General features: G+C 44.4%; 2 non-coding genes across 2 annotated transcripts; one reads left to right on the forward strand and one right to left on the reverse strand.

Annotated features, from left to right (window-relative positions):
• Positions 1-238: 238 nt before the first annotated feature.
• Positions 239-323, reverse strand: trnas-acu (transfer RNA serine (anticodon ACU)). Its single transcript has one exon. It is a non-coding gene; the product is annotated as a tRNA-Ser (tRNA).
• A 17,945-nt stretch (positions 324-18,268) lies between these two features.
• On the forward strand, positions 18,269-18,350 carry trnas-gcu (transfer RNA serine (anticodon GCU)). Its single transcript has one exon. It is a non-coding gene; the product is annotated as a tRNA-Ser (tRNA).
• The last annotated feature ends 6,121 nt before the right edge of the window (positions 18,351-24,471 follow it).

The following is a 24,471-nucleotide window of genomic DNA, read 5'->3' on the forward strand; positions in this document are numbered from 1 at the left end:
GTTATTTGATTTTCCTGGATGTCTTTCAAACGGAAAAACGTTCACAGCAACTTGACATGAAAAAGACAAGACAAGACAATCACGCTCTTTTTCATTATCCCAAGGCAACCGACATTTCAATGCAGTTTAGTCAACAGGGTCAATACGTGCTTTGAGATTGCATAATAGCGTTGATATAGATAAACTGACCATTGGATTCCCGATTTCAATACAACATCTGTGGCCATTGGAGAACAGTTGATGACAGTGGGATTCGAACCCACGCGTGCAGAGCACAATGGATGAGTCGACCATCGCCTTAACCTCTCGGCCATCACGTCACCAATGTGGGGATGAGGATGAACTTATGATAAATTGAATTGCGTAATTTATGCAAAGCAGCAGATATTTCTCCCTGGTGTTGGTGAAATGATAAATAACACAGTACAGTTCCAGGAATATGGTCTGATCTCTGGGTTCTGAGGCAAGTGCACTCCCATTGTCACACTCTGCACACAGTGATCTGAACAAAAATGAGGAAATGAATATGTAAGAAGGTCTGTTGAATTCTGTGAAGATTTGAAGTCAACGGAATGAAGAACCCGAGACAGCAGGAGGTTTTCTTTCAATACAGCGTTGTATAGAGCTCTTAAGGATAGTGGAATCATGGGTTATGGGACTAAGGCAGGAACAGGATACAGATTGAGGATGTTCAGCCATGATCATAATGAATGGTGGTGCTGGGTCGAAGGGCAGAATGGCCTACTCCTGCAACTGTGTGTATTGTCTATTAAATTACCTGTGAGGAATTGTTTCCAGACTGGAGGAGAGTGCATAGTGCTCAATGTCATTATTCGGAACACCTAACTTCCGCTCAGATGTTTTTGACACGCACTTTTGTACAGAACAGACAATTTAAAAATCCAAAATAACGCTAAACTGACAATTGAACTCAACAATGCTAAAACCTTGATCTGTATCATTTTCCTGGGCCGTGCGACACCAAGTCACTGTGTGATCACAGCAACACAGTGAACAAGTGTCAGAAGGAAAATGAGTGCAGTGTCAGAGCGCATGCTGGGAGCAGCAGGTGACACACACGGAAGTGCATTTAACTCAACAGGAACACTTGCCAAACAGCGGACTGCGGTGGAATAATTCAGGGGGGGTTTACACTTTGAAACTTAATGCCAGAGACACAATGGAGATCTGCCATTGAGTCTGTTCAAGATGAGGATTTTAAGATTTCTACAGATGCAAAACAAAATAAAAAGCTCATCGTTTATTGAAGGCAAAACATGAAATTGTACATTTCATCAATCTACCCATCTTTACAATGAGTACCTCACCACTTTCCTCACTCGGGGACAGAACCACTGGTGAAGATGATCATATAATCCACGTTACTAGCCATGGAATCAGAGAAACTCGGTTTCCCAAAGGTTAAAGTAAAACCAGGAATGTAGAGGTAAGCATTAATGTGTTGCTCCTGTGCTGAAGGTGACCAGTGCACGGTATCTCTGTTCCAGTATAGTGGGCTGTGCTGTGCCGAAGTTTTAAGTTTGAGTCTCACATGGAGCAGCTTCAATTTGTCGTCGTGTTGCGGTGTACGGATTGAAGGTGATATTGAGCAAAGCCAGGGTTATGGGAAAATACCCGTGTTTGTGGGTTGAGAAACGACATTTTCTGGATAATGACTCCTTGATCAACAAACATACTGCAAGTATCTAAAACGTGAAGAGACGGATGTGGAGAAAGAGCCATGGATGATTTTTCAGCAGATGGATAACGTTTCCCATGTGCACTGCTTTAAATTCCGGGAAAATAGATGTTGAACTGGTTTCATGGACAGAGTTTGTTGCAAACTCACATAGGTTATTGCAATGATTAAAAAAAAAATAAATCACATAGGACCGTTTGAATATTGTATCGAATTGAATTTTGGTGTGAGTATATTTTATCGTAAACGGCGTGCTGTAGAGAAGTACAGGGGGTTAACAACACAAAATGACAGAGTCTTCTTGGTGGATTTCTTGGGTGGAGTTAAGAATGTACGAAATATCCATAACATCATGTGAATGTGGTCAAATCTTTAAAGTAGGTGTTGCATCTCAAAGTGACGATTCAATTCCTACTCATTAGGATATCACTTCCATCTGTAGTTATTTTAGGACATGAGCTCTATTGACAGACTTTCACCTTGAATAATACGTCACACCTTACCAATCCATGAATTTGTTATACTCAGTCTTATTCAGTTGTACATGTTCATGAAATGTCTTTGTGTCTGAAGTCAACAAATTCGAAATTGTTACGCAACCACACTGACTTTCACTCAATGGTAAATTCTCTCCTTGTACGTTTGTTCGTGTATCTTTTAAAACACTCTGAAGTCAGCTTCTACGTTTTATTTCTGTAAAGTCGTTCACGATTGAAAAAAACTCTATTGAGTGGAAGAAACTCTCATCCAAACTTTTCTTAATCATTCAGTAATGGTTTTGAAGCTCTAACGAAAGTTCTTGATTCACTCGAAAGAGGGACTTTCCCTGATTTACTCATTCAAACCTTGGGTTATGTGAAAATCTCATTTGTTTAAATCAAATTTGCGTGTTTTTGCTCCGGCATTTCCGAATCTCGTGAATAAACTCCTTTATTCTTTCTATCATCACGATGAAACGGGTTGTATCTTTTCTGATAATTTTATGTCTCAGTAAACAACGTCACTTGGCTTTCTAATATCTTGCTATCCAGGAAACAGCGTCTGTGCCCTTTCTAACTTCTTCACATGTTTTTGGTGGAGAATGAGGACAAGGATTACACACAATGTTCCCACTGAGTGTGACCAAAAGATTTTACAGTTACACTATGAACTCTTTGCTTTTTAAATATGACGTCTCCATTTATAAATACCAATAAGGTTAATTACTATCTATCCAGTTCATGAACATCGTCTTTGGAGACGAACATTATCGATAACTTCCTTTATTCTTCCACGTGATGTCTGAAAGGTTTGTAAGGCCAACATCTCTATATCCCCGTGTCCTGAGTCAGTCTTAGCTATTTCTAAAGGTGACTGAAGTTCAAATGCTTCATAGTGTGTCTCCCGTCATTCCAGTGCAGACTGGTTCTGGACAGCAAATGCCATCACCAAAGACCACCGTGGATCTGAAATCAACAGTTTTCACATCGTATATCTCGTAGATATTGTGTATCGTATGTCCGTGTACTTGTTCAATTTGTTCATCATTTCATGGGTCCCTGTATTGAATTCTACTGAATGATTAATTTGTGAATGGAGACATTCCCTTCACCACTCGTTCGAAACTCCATGGAACATTGAAAGATTTTACTCATATGCTTCCAGATGACAGTCCTGCCATTACTGAGATGAATCAGTGAACATTCCCCACGTACCCTCGAAGGCAAGGATTTCCTTTTCTATTTTCGGATATCATTACAGCACCGAATCCCATGGGTTCGTTCATTTAAACCAAAACAGTTGCAGCAAGACTTTAAAACTAAGATTTTGCAATCTGCTTGCATTTTTTGTCCCAAAAATTACATTCCACATTCTGGTATGTTTGTGGATGAAAGCACTTTCTGAGTCTTGAGCAATTATATTTCAGTTTTGTCAAAACATTATCATTCGCCGTTCTCTCTTTCCCTTTCAGTTTCCCGTTTTATATCCTGTATTTTATCAGTTTATCTTAAGTTTTCAATAATTTCAATCAATCTCGCTCCTGATTACCAATTCGAGAGAATGCCACAATGTTGTCAATTTATCTGAGGTGCAGCTTTAGGGCGCGGTGACAAAGTGGAAAGGCATTGGTCACGTGAACCAAGTAGCAGTAGCGAGCTGGTGGAATCTTGCCATTCCATCGTAGTCATATTCAAAACATTTAATATAATCTTTAGCCAAATCATATTGGCAGAAAATAAGAATACAAAAACTAAAAAATTGCTGATGTTGAAAATCAAACAAAACAGTCGTTGCTGGAATATTTCAGGAGGTCTGGCAGCATCTGTGGAGAGACGGACCCAATGGATGTGAAACGTTAACTGCTTCATCTGCACAGATGCTGCCAGCACACCTGTGATTTTACAGCAATTTCTGTTTTTGTTTCAGATTGGCAGATTTTGTCGCAGTTCATGAGAACAGTGCTCATTAGAATCAAACATACAGCATGGATCTGGTAGTGTGAAATGAGACAGTAATAATGAATGAGTGGAGAGTGTTGTACTGGAAAAGTACAGCAGTTCAGGCAACATCCGAGGAGCAGGAGAATGGACGATTTAGGCATAAGCCATTCATCAGGAATTCGGCTTGTGAGTCGTGCAGAGGAACAAAGCTGAAGCCAGGCACAAACTCGCAGGCACCTCCTCCTACAGACCACGATCACAAACTCTCCTCCCCTCACCAAACTATCATCTCCCAGACCATCCACAATCTCATCACCTCTGGGCATCTTCCATCCACAACCTCAAACCTCATTGTCCGTGAACTGCGCACTCCCCGATTCTGCCTCCTTCCGAAGATACAAAAACCTGACTGCCCCAGTCGACCTATTGTCTCATCCTGAGCCTGTCCCATCCGAATATTCTCTTCCTACATGGACACAATCCTATCTGCCCAGTTCAGGAAATGCCCACTTACAGTCGTGACACCCCTATGCACTTCACCTCCTCCAAGAATTTCGTTTCCCTGGCCCTCAACACGCCATATTCACCATGGGAATCCAGTCCCTGTACAAATCCATCTGCAATGACAGAAGTCTGCCAGCCTTCCATTTCTTAATCTCACACCATCGCAACCAGTACCCTTCCACCGACATCCTCACTCACCTGACTGAACTGGTCCTCACAATCAACAACTTCTCTTTCCAATTCTCCCACTTCCTCCAACGACGGTGATAGCCATGGGCACCCGCATAGGACCTAGCTTTGCCTGCCTGTTTGTCAGATGCGCGGAACTGTCCATCTTTCGCAGTTACACAGGCACCATCCTACACCTGTTCCTCGGCTACATTGATGAATGTATAAGCGCCACTTGGTGCCCCAACGAAGAGGTTCAATAGCTCAGCAACTTTACGAAAACCTTCCACACGGACTTCAAATTTATCCGGATCATCTTGGCAACTTCCTTAGCCTTCCTCGACATCTCCATCACCGTCTCTGGCGACTGACTAATTAAAGACATATTCCACAAGCCCACCGACTCCCAAAGGTGTGTAGACTACATCTCCTCCAACCCTATCCCGTGTAAAAACGACATTCCTGATTCCCAATTCCACCGCTTCCAACACATCTGATCCCAGGATGACCAATTACACTTCAGAGAGTCCCAGTTGGTCTCCTTCATCCACGGTCACAAATTGCCTGTCCAGGTTGGTTGACAATGCCCTCCAGTGCATCGCCTCCACTTCACGCACAACACCCTTGAACCCCACGCCTCTCAACACAACAAGAACAGAGCTTCCTGGTGCTCACCTCCCACCCCACCAACCTCCGCATAAAACGCATCATATTCTGCCACTGGGTGCCACCTCCAAACAGACACCACCACCAGAGATATATTTCGCTACCCAGCTCTGCGAGCACTCCAGAAAGAACATTCCCTCCATGTCCCCCTCTTCAGGTCGACACTTCCCCCCACCAGCCCATAACCGTCTCCTGGCACCTTTGACTGCCACCAAATGAAAGGTGAAACTAGCACCCACACAACTCTCCTCATCTACAACCAAGGCCCGAAGGGATCATTCCACATTCGTTGTAAATTCACATGTACAGCTATCAATGTCATCCACTGCATCCGTTGCGTCCAGTGTGGCCTTCTCTACATCAGGGAGACAGGATACCTTCTTGCAGATCATTTCAGAGAATATCTCTGGGACACCCGCACTCAACAACTTCACCGTCCCGTGGCTGAGCACTTCAACTCCCCCTCCTACCCCATCAAAGGCTTGCAGGTACTGGACCTCCTCCACTGATAAACCGTTACCACCCAACGCCTGGAAGAGGAATGTCAAACATTCTGCCTTGGGACCCTTACACCACACGGGATAAATGTGAATTCGAACAGTTTCCTCATTTCCCCCAAGCAGAAGCCTTCAGCTCGCCACCGCCCTCTCGACCCATTGCATCACTGCCACTTCTGACCTATTATCTTCTCCCTCCTTTTCATCCATCTATTGCTTTCCAGCTCTTTCCCCTCAACCACACACCACTTCCATTTATCTCTCAGCCCTGACTCATAAGCCTTATTCCTGATGAAGGGCTTAAGCCTGAAACCGGAATTATCCGGATCCTCGGATGTTACCTGATCTGCTGTGCTTTTTCAGCATCACACTACCAACTCTGATCTCCAGCATCTGAAGTCCTAACATTATCATTGGAATTATCAATAACCTTGGAATGAAGATATCCCTCGATTGCAGTTATCAAATTGTGACTGAGTTTTCCATTTATTTTGGGTGAGGGCAGGCTGGGTCTGAGATGAGCACTTAACACCTAAACAACTGGAAAGTATCAGATAGCGAAGTTAGGGCGGGCTGAAGTGAAGTGGAATACTGCCAGAAGATGGGTCCGTACAACTGCATCACATCATCCAGATTGTAAAAGACTCGAACAAGTCGAAAATCAACTTCAGTGCAGGCACAATGACAGGTAAAGTGGAAAGGAGACAATAGAACACACTGAGGTGCAGTGGAACAATTTCTGTCAAATGATTCGATATACAAGCTACTTTACATATGGTCTGCCCTCACATTGGAAAAATGAAATTCTTGCAGTGTAACGGCGACATTTGCCTGTGACATCACAATGCTGAGAGACACTGACATAGTTTCTTCTGTAGCAGCGTGGCCTAGTGAAAGCATGATAGTCCCATTAACCAGAATTCAATACTTCAAAGCTCTCCTCTGCGCTGTACAACTTATTTGCTGCCCCTGTAGTTAGATCTCAATCGCTTCACTGTGTATCTTCTTCTGCTATCTGCTTCAAGGAAACACTTGAAACGTGAACAAATCCACTTTCCACTTTCACCAATCTTTTGCAACTCCCGAGTTGGCACAGGTACAAGTGACCGATTGGCCTTCTCGAGCGCTCTCACTCTGGTATGATTTGAATGATAAAGTGGACTGTGTCTGTTCTGAAGAATGTCCCCACCGAGACGGTGCTGTTTATCCCATCCCCAGGGACTGAGCTGTCTCTATTGGCAGAGTATTCAGCCATTTCCCTCCACTTGTCGGCATTATGAGGGGATGTAAGTGCGGATATGCTCTGAAGCTTCCTCTCACGGGCACAGCCAGGTGCAAGAGCGCTGCTGGAACTTAGCAACTTTGATTGCGAACTTCCTCCAAATATCATTTATTTGAGAGAGAGAGAAAGGTGGTAAGCTGGTGGGAAAGAGAGAAATGGGCTGTGGACTCTCTTCCCTCAGTAAATTGCAAATAAGTGCATTTTTGTGCTGCCCATTTGATGTTCAGAATCAATCTTCGCGGAACAATCCTGCTGAAAGGCTTTTGTTTCAGAGGCGTCGTTTTCATTGCTGCAATCAGGCATCAGTTAACATCTGAGTCCCAACTGTCCCAGATGAAGCGACTCCGAATGAAACCCTCACTCACTGAGAACCATCCCCACAGCCAGGAGCTGCGGGTCTGCAGGCAGTCCAAAGCGGAATGAAGGATTAAAAACGAGCCATTATTTCTCACTCAGCCACTCTGTCACAGAGACAAGGAGAGGGACGGCAGAGACGTGTGACGTCATTCACGTGCCGACAGAAGCCGTTCAGACAATCGAGTCCACGGTCAATCTCTGTCACTTGCTTCTCTCTGAGGGTATTCATCATCAGTGGTGCTTGTTGTAATAATAGGAAACAGTGTCTGTGTTGAAATGCTGTGTCCAACATACTGATCCACATGTCGTTCATGACTGTTCATTTCACCGGAGGACCCTGCTGTGTGACACAGCGTGGGGAATAACTGCAAGGCGTCAGGGGTATGGCCCACACACCAACTGATTTCTCTCACCTTCGCCAGTGTATTCCCAGCTCAGTCAAGTGACTTTGCGAATCACTTCATCACAGACCTACAGAGAACAGCAAAAAAAATTCCATAACTTCAAACGTGTGTTTCCTCAAATGCATAAATGTGGCGGTTGTATCTATTTCAGATACCATTGAGTGACAGGATGCAGATGGCTCATCAACATGTAATGTGAAGAACGAAGCACTGTTATAGCGAAACTCTGGCAGTTACAGTACACACACTGAAAGCTGGAATTGTCATCGAGCAGAGGATGCTTTTCATTCATTAATTTCTGGATTATGCGCCCACCACAATCCCTTTGGGCCGCTCTGTTATCGCTGACCACAGCGGTTTCCCGTAGTCTTCAGGTTTTTGTAGCATGTACCTTCGAGGATGACGTTAAAATATCTTCACTGTTATTGTGTGATACACTGTGGCACATATGTGTCCCGGCTGTGTCAATATAACCACCGTGTATCTTCCCCAATTCTGCTGTTTTATTTGCAATTTCAATCAGAATCACAAAATGTGTCACACTGCAGACTGAGGCCATGCAGCCCACCTGCGCTCTGCTGGCTCCACGCAATGAGGAAATGACTGTGTTTTGATTGATTGATTGTCACATGGACCTAAGTACAGTGGAAAGCGTTGTTTGCGATGGTAAAGTCGGATCATAGTCATCAAGGACATGCAGATCACAGCGTGAGGAAAGCAAAATTTGGCCAGACTTCGGAATTCAGGTTACTCCGTATCGGACGTGCGCTCAGCAAAATCCACATTGGCAAGTTCAGCATTATTTCAAGTTATACAATCCATTTCTCAGAGCAGCAATGGCCGAGAAGAAGCGGTTCTTGAACTTGCTTGTGTATGTTTTCATGCTTTGGAATCTTTATCTGAAACCGATCTCATCAAAATCATATCTTCACAGTCAAAAATGAAGTAGTGTGCAAAATTCCAAGGCTCACCCGCAATGTGAACGCGAGAGCTCTTGCACATATGTCACCTGTCTGAAGCAATGTCACAACCGAGACAAACGAGCCAGAACGGCGCCAGACGTGGTCACCAGAAATCAGGTGAGTTTTTGGTTAACTAAGGCTATTTCTGCTGTTTCAGAGTGAAAGAAGCACAGAGTTTTAATAACAGCTCCTTTCCATTCTGACTCGCTTCTCCCAGGAGGCTGTGCTAGCTGCTTTCCCGGAACAGGGCGGTCTTCATTGAGAACTGGACGAACTCATCCTCCATTGTCACGCAGTATTCGTGTCGAGCAGCTTGAACGCGGTCTTCAGCTCCCTATCAAACACGGGTGTGTGGAGCGGGGTAGGGGGCTGGCGGCAGTGCGAAGTATGGGAATTGTGGAAAGGTGTAGAAAAGGGAGATCGTGCATGCACAAGAAATCATCTTCTTTTTGGAACCATTGTCCAAATAATGCCACTGGAGAGTGCTAGAAAATGTAGAACTGCGAGGAAAGAGTGAATCTCTCCCCATTATTCGGGAACAGTGTCTGTGCTTCTCGAAGTCACAGGGAGGCTTCTGCTGTCTGAATCAGCATGGGATGTTACTGCAGCGAGTCCCGTCGCTCACGCACCTGCTGTGTATACATTTTTCCACGTTGCCTCCAGTTCACATCAAAGATTTCACAGCTCACATCATCCGAGAGTGACAGGGAAGAGAAGGAAGCGATTCAGACCATCATCTTAACACAACCTGGGGATAAGTTGGATGTGGGAGAGCGGACAGTCTCGACTGGTTCCAGCATTTACAATCTTGGTCCGTGTGGTAACAAAAGCAGGAACCAGGAACTGTTTACCTTTCTTCTTAAAACAGGTAATTAAATTTTGAAGAGCATAGATATTTCTCCCTGGTGTTCATGAAATGATCAAGAGCAGAATACGGTTCCCTGAGTATGGTCTGACTTCTGGGTTATGTGCCCAGGGCACTCCCACTGTGATATTCTGTTCACAAGTTCTGACCACATGGAAAGAAATGACACAGTGACAAGATCTATTGAATCGGATTCTGTGAAAAACAGAAGCCGATGGAATGAACAGCACCATGAGAGCGAGAATGGAGCATTATATGTGAGGAAGTTGTTTTCCAGACTCGAGGAGAGTGCACAGTGCTGTTTCCAGGGGTCAATATCTGGATAAGTAGACAGAATTAGCATCGGCTGTTATTGGACTGCATCTTTTGTACAATGTTGCATAAGCACGGGCCTTTTGTATAGAGCTGACAACTTCAAAATCCTCAATGATGCAAGACACAGAAATGAGGTGAACAACAAAGCAACCGCAGAAACTCGTGTTACGTCATGGGGTAAACGCCCCGGCTCAACCTTTGCTCAAATTAGCTCTCTGTCAAATTCATGAGCCTGAGCTTCGAACAGTCAATGGTCTATGTTAATAAACACTGCTCGAATTTCACAACTTCAGTATTTAATACGCCCCTACATGTCTGTTTGACAACAGTAATTGATCCCTCACTGTGTTACTTCAGCACACGTAGAGAAGAAATAAACATAAGAACAACAGTCACGAATGTGATGGAGATTTGACCTGATGCACACTTCTTCCCACCCTACCACTTCCACACCTCTTCCCAACCTACCTCTTGCAAAAATGCCATCCCGTATTCCCAATTCCTCCGCCTTCGCTGGATCTACTCCCAGGAGGACCAGTTCCACCACAAAACACAGCAGATGGCCTCCTTCTTTCGAGACAGCAATTTCCCTTCCCACGTGGTTAAAGATGCCATCCAACGCATCTCGTCTACATTCCACACCTCCACCCTCAGACCACACCCCTCCAACCGTAACAAGGACAGAACGCCCCTGGTACTCACCTTCCACCCTACCAACCTTCTCATAAACCAAATCATCCACCGACATTTCCACCACCTCTAAACAGACCCCATCTCCACGGATATATTTCCCTCCCAAACCCTTTCTGCCTTCCGCAAAGACCGTTCCCTTCATGACTACCTGGTCATGTCCACGCCGCCTACAACCCACCCTCCAATCCTGGCATTTTCCCTGCCACGGCAGGAACTGGAAAACCTGCGCCCACACCTCCTCCCTCACCTCTATCCAAGGCCCGAAAGGAGCCTTCCACATTCATCAAAGTTTTACTTGCAATCCACTAATATCATTTATTGTGTCCGTTGCTCCCGATGTGGTCTCCTCTACATTGGGGAGACTGGGCGCGTCCTAGCAGAGCGCTTTAAGGAACATCTCCAGGACAACCACGCCAATCAACCACACCGCCCCGTGGCCCAACATTTCAACTCCCCCTCCCACTCTGCCGAGGACATGGAGGTCCTGGGCCTCCTTCACCGCTGCTCACTCACCACCAGATGCCTGGAGGAAGAACGCCTCATCTTCCACCTCGGAAGACTTCAACCCCAGGGCATCAATGTGGACTTCAACAGTTTCCTCATTTCCCCTTCCCCCACCTCACACGAGTTCTAAACTTCCAGCTCAGCACTTTCCCCATGACTTGTCTGGACTTGTCCTACCTGCCTATCTCCTGTTCCACCGATTCACTCCACCCTGTCCTCCTTGACCTATCACCTTAATCCCCTCCCCCACTCACCCATTGTACTCTATGCTACTTTCTCCCCACCCACACCCTCCTCTAGCTTTATCTCTCCACGCTTCAGGCTCACTGCCTTTATTCCTGATGAAGGGCTTTTGCCCGAAACGTTGATTTCGAAGATACTCGGATGCTGCCTGATCTGCTGTGCTCTTCCAGCACCACTAATCCAGCATGTGGTTTCCAGCATCTGCAGTCATTATTTTAACAGCCTTGCAGTTCTTCCCCACGATATGTCAGTGTCTCTCAGCATTGTGATGTCACAGGCAAATATCGCCATTATACTGCAGGAAATTCCTTTGTCCAATGTGAGGGCAGTCCATATGTAAAGGTGTAGCTTATATATCGAATCCTTTCACATAACTAATTCCACTGCACCTGAGTGTGTTCTATTGTCTCCTTTCCACTTTACCAGTCATTGTGCCAACACTGAAGTTGATTTTCTCTCTCTGCGTGTCATTTACAGTCTGGGTGATGTGATGCAGTTGTACTGACCCATCTTCTGACAGAATTTTCCACTTCACTTCAGCCCACCCAAACTTCGCGATCTGATACCATTCCCGTTGTTTAGATGTTAAGCGCTCGTCTCAGATCCAGCCTGCCCTCACCCAAAATAAATGGAAAACTCAGTCACACTGTGATCACTGCAATCGAGGGGTATATTCACTCATTGATAATTCCAAGGATAAAGTAAGGACTGCAGATGCTGGAGATCAGAGTTGGTAGTGTGATGCTATAAAAGCACAGGAGATCAGGTAGCACCCGAGGCGCAGGAGAATTCAGGTTTCAGGCTTAAGCCCTTAATCTCGAATAAGGCATGTGAGTCGGGCTGAGAGATAAATGGAAATGGTGTGGGGTTGAGGGGAAATAGCTGGAAAGCAATAGATGGATGAATAGGAGGGAGAAGAAATTAGGTCAGATATTGCAGTGATGGATTGGGCTGAGAGGGCGGTGACGATTTGAAGGCTTGGGCTTGGGGGAGGGGAAACGAGGTAACTGTTCAAATTCACATTTATCCCGTGTAGTGTGAGGGTCCCAAGCCGGTAGGTGTAGTGTTCCTCCTCCAGGCGTTGGGTGGTATCGGTTTGGCAGTGGTGGGGTTCAAGACCTGGATGTCTTTGATGGGGTAGGAGGGGGAGTTGAAGTTTTCAGCATCAGGACGGTGAAGTTGGTGGGTGCGGGTGTCCCAGAGATGTTCTCTGAAATGATCTGCAAGAAGGTTTCCTGTCTCCCTGATGTAGAGGAGACCACACTGGGCGCAACGGATTCAGTAGATGACATTGGTAGCTGTACAGGTGAATTTCTAATGGATGGGGAATGGTCCATTCTGGCCTTGGCTGAGGTGAGGGGAGTGGTGTGGGTGCTAGTTTCACTCTTCCTTTGGTGGCAGTGAAAGGTGCCGGGAGAGGTTTGTGGGCTGGTGGGGGGATGTGTGGACCTGAAGAAGGGTTCATTAAGGGAATGGTCTTTGCAGAATGTTGGCAGGGCTGGGCAGCGAAATATATCTCTGGTGGTGGTGTCTGTTTGGAGGTGGCATCGGTGGCAGAATATGATGCGTTTATGCGCAGTTTGATGGGGGTGTAAGGTGAGCACCAGGTGGTTCTGACCTTGTTGCGTTGAGAGGCATGGCTTCAAGGGTGGTGGTGTGTGAAATGGAGGTGATGAACGTGAGGGCGCTGTCAACCACGTGGGAAGGCAATTTGTGATCGTGGAAGAAGGAGACCAACTGGCTCTTCCTGAGGTGCAATTGGTCATCCTGGGAACAGATGTGCTGGAGGTGGAGGCATTGGGAATAAGGAATGGCGTTCTTACACGAGATAGGGTTGGAGGAGATGTAGTCCAGGTACATGTGGGAGTTGGTGGGCTTGTAGTATATGACTGTAATTAGTCAGTCGCCAGAGTCGCTGATGGAGAGGTCCAGGAAGATGGGTGAAGTTGCCAAGATGATCCGGAAAAATTTGAGGTCGGAGTGGAAGGTGTTGGTAAAGTTGGTGAGCTATTCAACCTCCTCGTTGGAGCACCAAGTGGCCCCAAACATTCATCAATGTAGCGGAGGAACAGGTGGAGGATGGTGCCTGTGTAATTGCGAAATGATGAACAGTTCCGCGTATCTGACAAACAGGCAGGCATAGCTAGGTCCTATGCGGGTTTCGATGGAGAAAGTGGGAGAATTGGAAAGAGAAGTTGTTGATTGTGAGGACCAGTTAAGCCACGTGGATGAGGAAGTCAGTGGAAAGGTACTGGTTGGGATGGTGTGAGATTTCGAAATGGAAGGCTTGCAGACTTCTGTCATGGCAGATGGATTTGTGCAGGGACTGGATGTCCATGGTGAAGATGACGCGTTGGGGGCCAGGGAAACGAAATTCTTGGAGGACGTGAAGTGCATAGGGGTATCACGAATGTAAGTGGGCATTTCTGGAACTGGGAAGAGAAGATTGTATCAAGGTAGGAAGAGATTATTCGGATGGGACAGGCTCAGGATGAGACAATAGGTCGAAAGGGGCAGTCAGGTTTGTGAATCTTAGGAAGGAGGTAGAATCGGGGAGTGCGCGGTTCATGGACAATGAGGTTGAAGGTTCTGGATGGGAGATGCCCAGAGGTGATGAGATTGTGGATGGTCTGGGAGATGATAGTTTGGTGAGGGGAGGAGAGATTGTGATCGTGGTCTGTAGGAGGAGGTGCCTGCGAGTTGGCACCTGGCTTCAGCTTTGTTCCTCTGCCCGACTCACAATCCTAATTCCTGATGAATGGCTTATGCCTAAATCGTCCATTCTCCTGCTCCACGAATGTTGCCTGACCTGCTGTGCTTTTCCAGTACAACACTCTCCACTCATTCATTATTACTGTCTCATTTCACACTCCCAGATCCATGCTGTCTGTTTGATTCTAATGAGCACTGTTCTCATGGACTGCGACAAAATCTGCCAATCTGAAACAAAAACAGAAATTGCTGTAAAATCACAGGTGTGCTGGCAGCATCTGTGCAGATGAATCACAGTTAACGTTTCACATCCATTGGGTCCGTCTCTCCACAGATGCTGCCAGACGTCCTGACATATTCCAGCAACGTCTGTTTTTGTTTGATTTTCAACATCAGCAATTTTTTCATTTTTGTTTTCTTATTTTCTGCCAATATGATTTGGCTAAAGATTACGTTAAATGTTTTAAATATGACTGTGATGGAACAGCCAGATTCCACCAGCCAGCTCCTTTTATTTCACGTGACCAATGCCTTTCCACTTGGTCACCGCGCCCCTCAGCTGCACTGCATATAAATTGACAAAATTGTGGCATTCTCTCGGATTGGTAATCAGGAGGAAGATTGATTGAAATTATTGAAAACTTAAGATAAACTGATAAAATACGTGATATAAAACGGGAAACTGAAAGGGAAAGAGAGAACAGCGAATGATAATGTTTTGACAAAACTGAAATATAATTGCTCAAGATTCAGAAAGTGCTTTCATCCACAAACATACCATAATATGGAATGTAATTTTTGGGACAAACAATGCAAGCAGATTGCAAAATCTTAGTTTTAAACTCTTGCTGCAACTGTTTTGGTTTTAATGAACGCACACATGGGATTCAGTGCTGCAATGATCTGCTAAAATGGAAAATGAAATCCTTGCCTTTGAGGATACGTGGGCAATTTTCACTGATTCATCCCAGTAATGGCAGGACTGTCCTCTGGAAGCGTATGAGTAAATTCTTTCAATGTTCCATGGAGTTTCGACTGAGTGGTGAAGGGAATGTCTCCATTCACTAATTAAGCATTCAGTAGAATTCAACACAGGGACCCATGAAATGATGAACAAATTAAACAAGAAAACGAACATTCGATACACAATAGCTACGAGAGTTACTATGTGAAAACTGTTGATTTCAGATTCACGGTTGCCTTCATTGATAGCATTTACTGTCCAGAACCAGTCTGCACTGGAATGGTGGGAGACACCCTATGAAGTACTTGAACTTCAGTCGCCTTTAGAAATAGCTGAGACTGATCAGGACATGGGGATTTAGAGATGTTGGCCTTACAAACCTTTCAGACATTCCGTGGAAGAAGAAAGGAAGACAAAGAAAATTCTCGTCTCCATGGAGACGATGTTCATGAACTGATTAGATAGTAATTTACCTGATTGGAGTTTATAAATAGAGGCGTCATATTTAAAAAGCAAAGAGTTCATAGCGTAACTGTAAAATCTTTTGGTCACTCTCAGTGGGAACATTGTGTATAATCCTTGTCCTCATTCTTCACCAAAAACATGTGAAGAAGTTAGAAAGAGCACAGGCGCTGTTTCCTGGATAGCAAGATATTAGAAAGCCAAGTGACGTTGTTTACTGAGACATAAAAATATCAGAAAGGATACAAACGGGATGATAGAAAGAATGAAGGAATTTATTCACGAGAGTTGGAAATGCTGGAGCAGAAACACGCAAGTTTGATGTAAACAAATGAGATTTTCACATAACGCGAGGTTTGAATGAGTAAATCGGGGAAAGTCCCTCTTTCTAGAGAAAACCATTAGTGAATGATTAAGGAAAGTTTGGATGAGAGTTTCTTCCACTCAATAGAGTTATTTAAATCGTGAATGACTTTCCAGAAATAAAACGTAGAAGCTGATTTCACAGTGTTTTAAAAGATACACGAAGAAACGTTCAAGGAGAGAATTTACCATTGAGTGAAAGTCAGTGTGGTTGCGTGACAATTTAGAATTTGTTGACTTCAGAAACAAAGATATTTCATGAACACGTACAACTGAATAAGACTGAGTATAAAAAGTTCATGGATTGGTAAGGTGTGGCGTATTATTCAAGGTGAAACTCTGTAAATGGAGCTGATGTCGTAAAATAACTGCAGACGGAAGTGATATCCTAATGAGGAGGAATTGAATCGTCACTTGGAGAGGCAACACTTACTTTAAAGATTTGACCACATTCACATGATGCTATGTATACTTCGTACATTCTTAACTCCACCCAAGAAATCCACCAAGAAGACTCTGTCCTTTTGTATTGTTAACCCTCTGTACTTCTCTGCAGCACACCATTTCAGATAAAATATGCTCAGACCAAAATTCAGTTCAATACAATATTCAAACTGTCCTATGTGATTTCTTTTTTTATTATTGCAATAACGTTTGTGAATTTGCAACAAACTCTGTAATATGAAACCAGTTCAATATCTATTTTCCCAGAATTTAACGCAGTGCACATGGGAAACGTTATTCATCTGCTGAAAAATCACCTTCGGCTCTCTCTACACACATGTCTCTTCACGTTTTAGACACTTGCAGTATGTTTGTTGATCAAGGAGTCATTATCCAGAAAAGGTCGTTTCTCAATCCAAAAACACGAGTATTTTCCCATAAACTTGGCTTTGCTCAATATCACCTTCTGTCCGGATCCCTCAACACGACGACAAATTGAAGCTGCTCCATGTGAGGCTAAAAATTAAACCTTCGGCACTGCACAGCCCACTGTACTGGAACAGAGATACCGTGCACTGGTCACCTTCAGCACAGGAGCAACACATTAATGCTTACCTCCACATTCCTTGTTTTACCTGAACGTTTGGGAAACCGACTTTCTCTGATTCCATGGCTAGTAACGGGGATTATATGATTATCTTCACCAGTGGTTCTGTCCCCGAGTGAGGAAAGTGGTGAGGTACTTATTGTAAAGATGGGTAGATTTATGAAATGTACAATTTCATCTTTTGCCTTCACTAACCCATGAGCTTTTTATTTTGTTTTACAACTGTAGCAATCTTAAAATCTTCATCTTGAATAGGCTCAATGGCAGATCTCCATTGTGTCTCTGGCATCAAATTCCAAAATATAAACCCCCTCTGAATTCTTCCACCGCAGTCCTCTGTTTGGGAAGTGTTCCTGTTGTGGGAAATCCACTTCCCCTTGTGCCACCTGCTGCTCCCAGCATGCGCACTGGCACTGCACTCATATTCCTTCTGACACTTGCTCACTGTATTGCTGTGATCATACAGTGACTTGGTGTCGCACGGCCCAGGAACATGATACAGATCAAGGTTTTTGCATTGTTGAGTTCAATTGTCAGTTTCGCCTTATTTTGGATTTTGAAATTGTCTGTTCTGTACACAAGTGCGTGTCAAAAACGTCTGAGCGGAAGTTAGGTGTTCCGAATAATGACATTGAGCACTGCGCACTCTCCTCCATTCTGGAAAACAATTCCTCACAGGCAATTTAATAGACAATAGATAACAGGTGCAGGTGTCGGCCATTCTGTCCTTCGAGCCAGCACCACCATTGAGTATGATCATGGCTGAACATCCTCAATCTGTATCCTGTTCCTGCCTTATCCCCATAACCCTTGATTCCACTATCCTTAAGAGCTCTATCCAACTCTTTATTGAAAGAACACCTCCTGCTGTCTCGGGTTCTTCATTCCGAAAGCTTCAAATCTAAACAGAATTCAACAGACCTTGTTACATATTCATTTCCTCAGTTTTGTTCAGATCACTGTGTGCATAGTGTGACCGTGGGAGTGCATTTGCCCCACAACCCAGGGGTCAGACCATAGACTTGGAACCGTACTGTGTTATTTATCATTTTACCAACACCAGGGAGAAATATCTGCTGCTCTGCATAATTTACCCAATTCAATTATTCATAAGGTCATAGCCATTTCCGCCTCTGTGGCGAGATGGCCGAGAGGTTAAGGCGATGGACTGCTAATCCGTTGTGATCTGCACGCGTGGGTTCGAATCCCACTCTCGTCGCTGTCATCGACGGCATTTTCGTGGTGCTGTTTTCAGTAGATCACAGCTGTCAAATTGAAACTGGAACGTTAATGGTCAGTTTATACGCATTTACACTATTACAAAATTTCAAAGAATGGTCTGAGCCTGTTGACTAAACTGTATTGAAATGTAGGTTCCATTGGGATAATGAAAGGCAGCGCGGTTTCCTTTTGCAAATCAAGTTGCTGTGAACGTTTTTTCGTATGAAAGACATCCAGGAAAATCAAATAACGAGAGCTGCGAAGTGCATGTTTATGCAAAGGGATTCTTAATGAACGTTTTGTCAGATGAAATCTGAAGGAGATTGAATAGAAGTAATTCATCATGGTGAGAAGAGCACAGCGAGACAGCACAAAATGATAGCGATATTTCAAAGGGGCAGGGCGTGGGTGTAGGGGCACTGAGAACTGGCTGTAAATGCACAGTGGAGAATTGCCAATGTGCGTGCCGTGCATGGGCACGGAAAGACTTACATATTGGTCTCGCCCTCGCCCCTTGCTCTCACCATTGATGAATGCTGGACATAAGGCACAGATAAACACAAGATGTGGGAAGCAAGCTCCCTCTCGTTATGCACACACTGGATGCATCACATTGTACTATGAACAACTGGAGAAATCAGCATGTGACCTTTAGGGAGTGAAACTAAACTGTGGATCAATAACCGCAGATTCATTCAATATAAACATGAAAAATAATTTAAAATGTAGGGTGTAGGTTTGCTTGCTCAGCTGTAGCTTTGATATCCAGACATTTCATTACTTGGCTAGGTAACATCATCATCAGTGGCGACCTCCAAGTGAAGCGAATCTGTTGTCTCCTGCTTTCTATTTATATCTTTCTCCTCGATGGGGTTCCTGGGGTTTGTGGTGATGTCATTTCCTGTTCGTTTTCTGAGGGGTTGATAGATGGCATCGAGATCTATGTGTTTGTTTATGGCGTTGTGGTTGGAGTGCCAGGCCCCTATGAATTCTCGGGCGTGTCTTTGATTAGCCTGTCCCAGGATAGATGTGTTGTCCCAGTCGAAATGGTGGCATTTTTAATCCGTGTGTAGGGCTACGAGGGAGAGAAGGTCGTGTCTTTTTTTGGCTAGCATGGAATTTTGTAGATGACGTTGGTTTTGTCTGTGGATTGTTCTGGTTCTTTTAAGTTTGTTAGTTTTTGTTTGAGAGTGTTGGTGGGTTTGTGTGCTACTAGGATTCCGAGGGGTCTTAGTAGTCTGGCTGTCATGTCTGAAACTTCTTTGATGTATGGTAAGGTGCTTATGGTTTCTGGCTGTGTTTGGTCTGCTTGTCGTGGTTTGTTCTTGAGGAATGTGTGGACTGTATTTTTCTGGGTATCTGTTCTTCTCGAATACATTGTAAAGGTGGTTTTCCTCTGTTTTCCGAAGTTTGTCTGTGCTGCAGTGTGTGGTGGCTCGTTGGAATACTGTTCTGACGCAGCTTCGTTTGTGTATGATGGGATGGTTACTGGTGTAGTTAAGTATTTGGTCAGTGTTTGTCGCTTTTCTGTATGCAAAGGTTTGTAGTTCTCTGTTGTCCTTTCTTTCTCCTGTGTCTTTCAGGAATGCGAGTTTGTTGTCGGTTTCTTCCTCCTTTTTGAACTTTATGCCTGTGAGAGTGTTGTTGATGATGTTAAATGTCTTTACTATCTTGTTTCGTTTTGTGATGACAGAGATGTCATCTGCGTAGCGGACCCAGATTTTGGTTTGATTGTTGGTAGGGCTGTTTGTTCTAGTCTTTGCATTACCGCTTCTGCTATGAATCCTGATAGCGGAGATCCCATGGATGGGCCATTGGGGGTTTGTTTGTCGACTATGTTGTTGAATGTGAAGTGGGTGGTGAGGCACAGGTCCACAAGCTTCATGATGTTTTCGTTGGTAATGTGATTGATGGTGGTAGGTGTGTGTGATGGTCTCTTGTAAAAGTGTGTTTCCTTTGCCAGGTCGATGTTGATGAAGGTGAACAGTGCCATTATGTCGAATGAGACCATTGCTTCCCCTTCCTCTACTTTGGTGTTTTTGATGATTTTTAGGAATTCCTGGGTGGAGTGGATGGAGTGCTGTGACTCTTCTATGAGGTATTTCAGTCTTGCGTGTAGTTCTTTGTCCAGTCTGTAAGTTGGTGTTCCGGGTAATGAGACTATGGGTCTGAGGGGGCTCCTGGTTTATGGATTTTTGATAGTCCAGTTCGACTTGGCCAACACATTGATACTGGGACAGTCTAAACAAAGACATGCTCGAGAATTCCCGAGGCCTGGCACTCCAACAACAATGCCAAAAACAAACACATCTGTCAACCCCGCAGAAAACAAACCGGAAATGACATCACCACAAACCCAGGAACCCCATCCAGGAGAAAGGTATAAATAGAAAGCAAGAGACAACAGCTTCGCTTCACTTGGAGATCGCCACTGATGATGTTACCTAGCCAGGTAATGAAACGTCTGGATATCAAACCTACAGCTCAGCGAGCAAACCTACACCTTAAACCTCAACCTGAGCTACAAACCTTTACAAACCTTGCGATTTAAAGTGTCTTTATACGCATATCATTAATAGACTTTTCGTTATAATACCCGTCTGGTTGAAAGAAGAAGACATCACATTTCAAGATAGATGACAACGTTACCAATTTTGTTTTGAAATTGAGATTTATTTGATCATTTTACACAGTGAACAAGTTCATTTTAAAAAATGCAAACCACAATCTCTCACTTGGAATAAAAGTGTGATTTCAATATAAACATTGTCCTTGCTAACTCGCAGTTACTGAACATGAAAAATAGGATGTAATGTTTATTAAACATAGATCAATTAGCACCATTATCTTACTTCGGATTGACTGCAGTATGCACATTCTAAATAAGGTTTAAGAAAGAATGACTTTTGGAAATGATGATTCGGTGGTAACTAAAAATAATATTAGCTTCTCATGATGTGGATATTCCACCAATGGCTCCAGTGGTGGAAATGTTCAGTGGGCAGTATTTCTATGATGGTATGGATGTATGTGAGCTGCCAGGGATGGGAGCTCCCACTTCATCTGGAGCAGCGTCTTTTGACGTGGACCAGGGAGCATTGTAGCATCATTCTAGGAGTTCCAACCACACCTGGAGCAGCTTCCATTGACATGGAGCAGCAGGGAGCATTGGCACATCCGAATGCAAGATCTAACCTTATTTGCAGCAGCTTCAGTTGGCCTGGAGCAGGGAGCTTTGGGACATCATTCTGGGAGCTCCACTCTCACCTGGAGAAGCCTTTAATGACATGTAGCAGCAGGTAGCATTGGGACATCAGAGTGATAGATCCAACCTCAACTGGACCACTTCTATTGACATGGAGGAGGGAACATTGGGACATCAGACTGGGAGCTCCAACCTCACAAGGATCAGCGTTTAATGACATTTAGCAGCTGGGCGCATTGGGACATCAGAGTGGTAGGTCTAACCTGAACTGCTCCACTTCTACTGACATGGAGCAGGGAGCATTATGACATCAGACTGGGCGCTCCAACTTCAAGTAGAACCGCTTCTATTGACATGGAGCAGCAAGGAGCATTGGAACGTCAGGTTGGGAGCTCCAACATCACCTGGATCAGCTTGCATTCACATGGAAGATGAGGGAGGATTGGGACGTTAGGCTGGGGGAAAGGATATTCAACTATTTTAATCGAAAGTAAAATACGTTCAAACACCTCAGATGTTAATTGATTTACGAAGTATCTTTCCCGGGAAAATAATTAATTCTTTAAATAGTAAAGACAAGTCCTGCAAATATTCAACTCAGGAAAACGCATTGGTACAGAGAAAATGGGAGTGATGTTTCATGTCTTTGTCCTTTCATTTCTGGCAGTCTCTGCACTGGATTACATCACCGGAAGGACGTTTTCACTCATTTCCAGCAAATACGGATAGGTCATTAACGTAATCTAAAGCTGAAAATTAACGGTAATATGCGATGTTACGATTAGGCTGGACTTTACTTCAAATTTTGGTGAAAACGTAGCAAAGTCAGTTGCAATTTCCAAGATCAGCAGTGACCTCATTGATTGGCTGATCAGATTGTGAATGGTCGTTTTTCTGAGGACAATTTGAAGTGAATCAATGATGTTGATTATCTTTGTACTTTATTCGCCTTGTGACTGTTACTGCTATTGCTCATGTCCTTGTTAACACCACAGCTCTGCAGCGTGTAAAACCTCAGCTGTGCATCTGGCCAGTGGCACAACCATTCGTATAGCTGGCAACGCATTAGGCGGTTGTAAGTTCAACTTTTACTTTGCGCAAGCGCATTATGGCGATTCATCACACATCCAACCTACTCATTTTTGTTATGCTGAGGTGGGTAATATTGGAAATTTTCATCTCCACGAACGAAAATTCTTTCACTGTCTTCGATAAGTTAAACATTGCCAAGAGCTATCAGAGTAAAAATCACACAGCACCAGATTGTATTGAACAGATATATTTGGAAGCACCAGTGTTCCATGCACTGTTTCTTCATCATGTGTTTTGAAATAAGTAATTAATTAACTAAGCAGAGATGTCTGGGCAGGTGATGTGCTGTAGCTGTATGATGTGGGAGCTGGCTGATCCCATTGTGAATGGCAGTGACCACATCTGCAGCAAGTGTTGGTTGCTGGAAGAACTCCGGATCAGAGTTGCTGATCTGGAATCTGAGTTTCAAACACTGTGGCACATCCGGAAGGGGGAGAGTTACCTGGACGCTTTGTTTCAGGATGCAGTCACACCTGGGAGATTAAGTAATTCACATTCAGCGAGTGATCAGGCTCATCTGAGTGTGACTGCATGTGAGGCAGGTAGGGGGAACCTGAGTTCAGGAGTGGAGGAGCCACACCCCTTGGCCTTTTCCAACAGGTAAGAGATTCTTACTCCCTGTTTGGATGAGGAAAAGGGCTCTGGACAGGATGAACCAACTGACTAAGGCACCATGGTGCAGAAGACCATTCAAGAGGGCGGAGTTAATAGACAAGTAGTTGTTATAGGGGATTCTATAATTAGGGGGAACAGATAGTATCCTTTGCAAGCCGGATCGGGAGTCTCGCAAGGTGTGTTGCCTGCCCGGTGCCAGGGTGCAGGACATCACCAATCGGCTTTAAAGGATATTGGAGCGGGAGGGGGAGGATCCAGTTGTTGTGGTCCACGTTGGTACTAACAACATAGTCAAGACTAGGGTGGAGGACCTGTTTGGCGATTACGAAGCACTGGGCAGGAAATTGAAGCACAGGTCCTCAAGGTTCATAATCTCCGGCTTATTGCCCGAGCCACGTGTCAATTGGCATTGGGACAAGAAAATTAGGCAAGTAAACACGTGGCTAAGGGATTTGTGTGGGAAATAGGGATTCCACTTCATGGGGCATTGCGATCAGTTTTGGAACGCGGGGGGATCTGTACCGTTGGGATGGTCTCCACCTGAACCGATCAGGTACCAATGTTCTAGCGAAGAGGATAAATAGGGTGGTCAGTAGGACTTTAAACTTCTGAGTTGGGGGGAAGGGAAAATGAAAGTGACGGGGAGTATGGCATTAAATGGAAAGATCAGCAGCAGGATAGCATGTGTCCAGGTGGATTTAAAATTGAGGCAGACTGGGAATGCAGAAAAGAGCAAGGATAACTTAGGACATCATATGACTTCCAATATCTCTAATGATAAGAAAGTTAGCATTAAGGCACTTTACCTGAATGCTCGTAGCATTCATAACAAAGCAGATGAACTAATGGCAAAGATCATAGTGAATGATTATGATTTGGTAGCCCTCAGACAGACTTGGTTACAGGGGGGTCAGGACTGGCAGTTAAACCTCCAATAATTATCAACTTATCGAAAAGAGAGGGAGTTCGGCAGAGGGGGTGGGGTTTCCTTGTTAGTTAAGAACAAAATTAAATCTATGGCACTGAATGACATAGCGTCAGATGATGTGGGGTCTGTGTGGGTGGAATTGAGGAACCACAAAGGCAAAAAGGCATAATTGGAGTTGTGTACAGACCTCCTAACAGTGGTCAGGACCAGGGACGCAACATGTACCGGGAAATAGAGAAGGCATGTCAGAAAGGCAAGGTCACGGTGATCATGGGAGAT

The sequence above is a fragment of the Chiloscyllium punctatum genome, chromosome 18 (assembly GCF_047496795.1).
Source record: "Chiloscyllium punctatum isolate Juve2018m chromosome 18, sChiPun1.3, whole genome shotgun sequence".
NCBI lineage: Eukaryota > Metazoa > Chordata > Chondrichthyes > Orectolobiformes > Hemiscylliidae > Chiloscyllium > Chiloscyllium punctatum.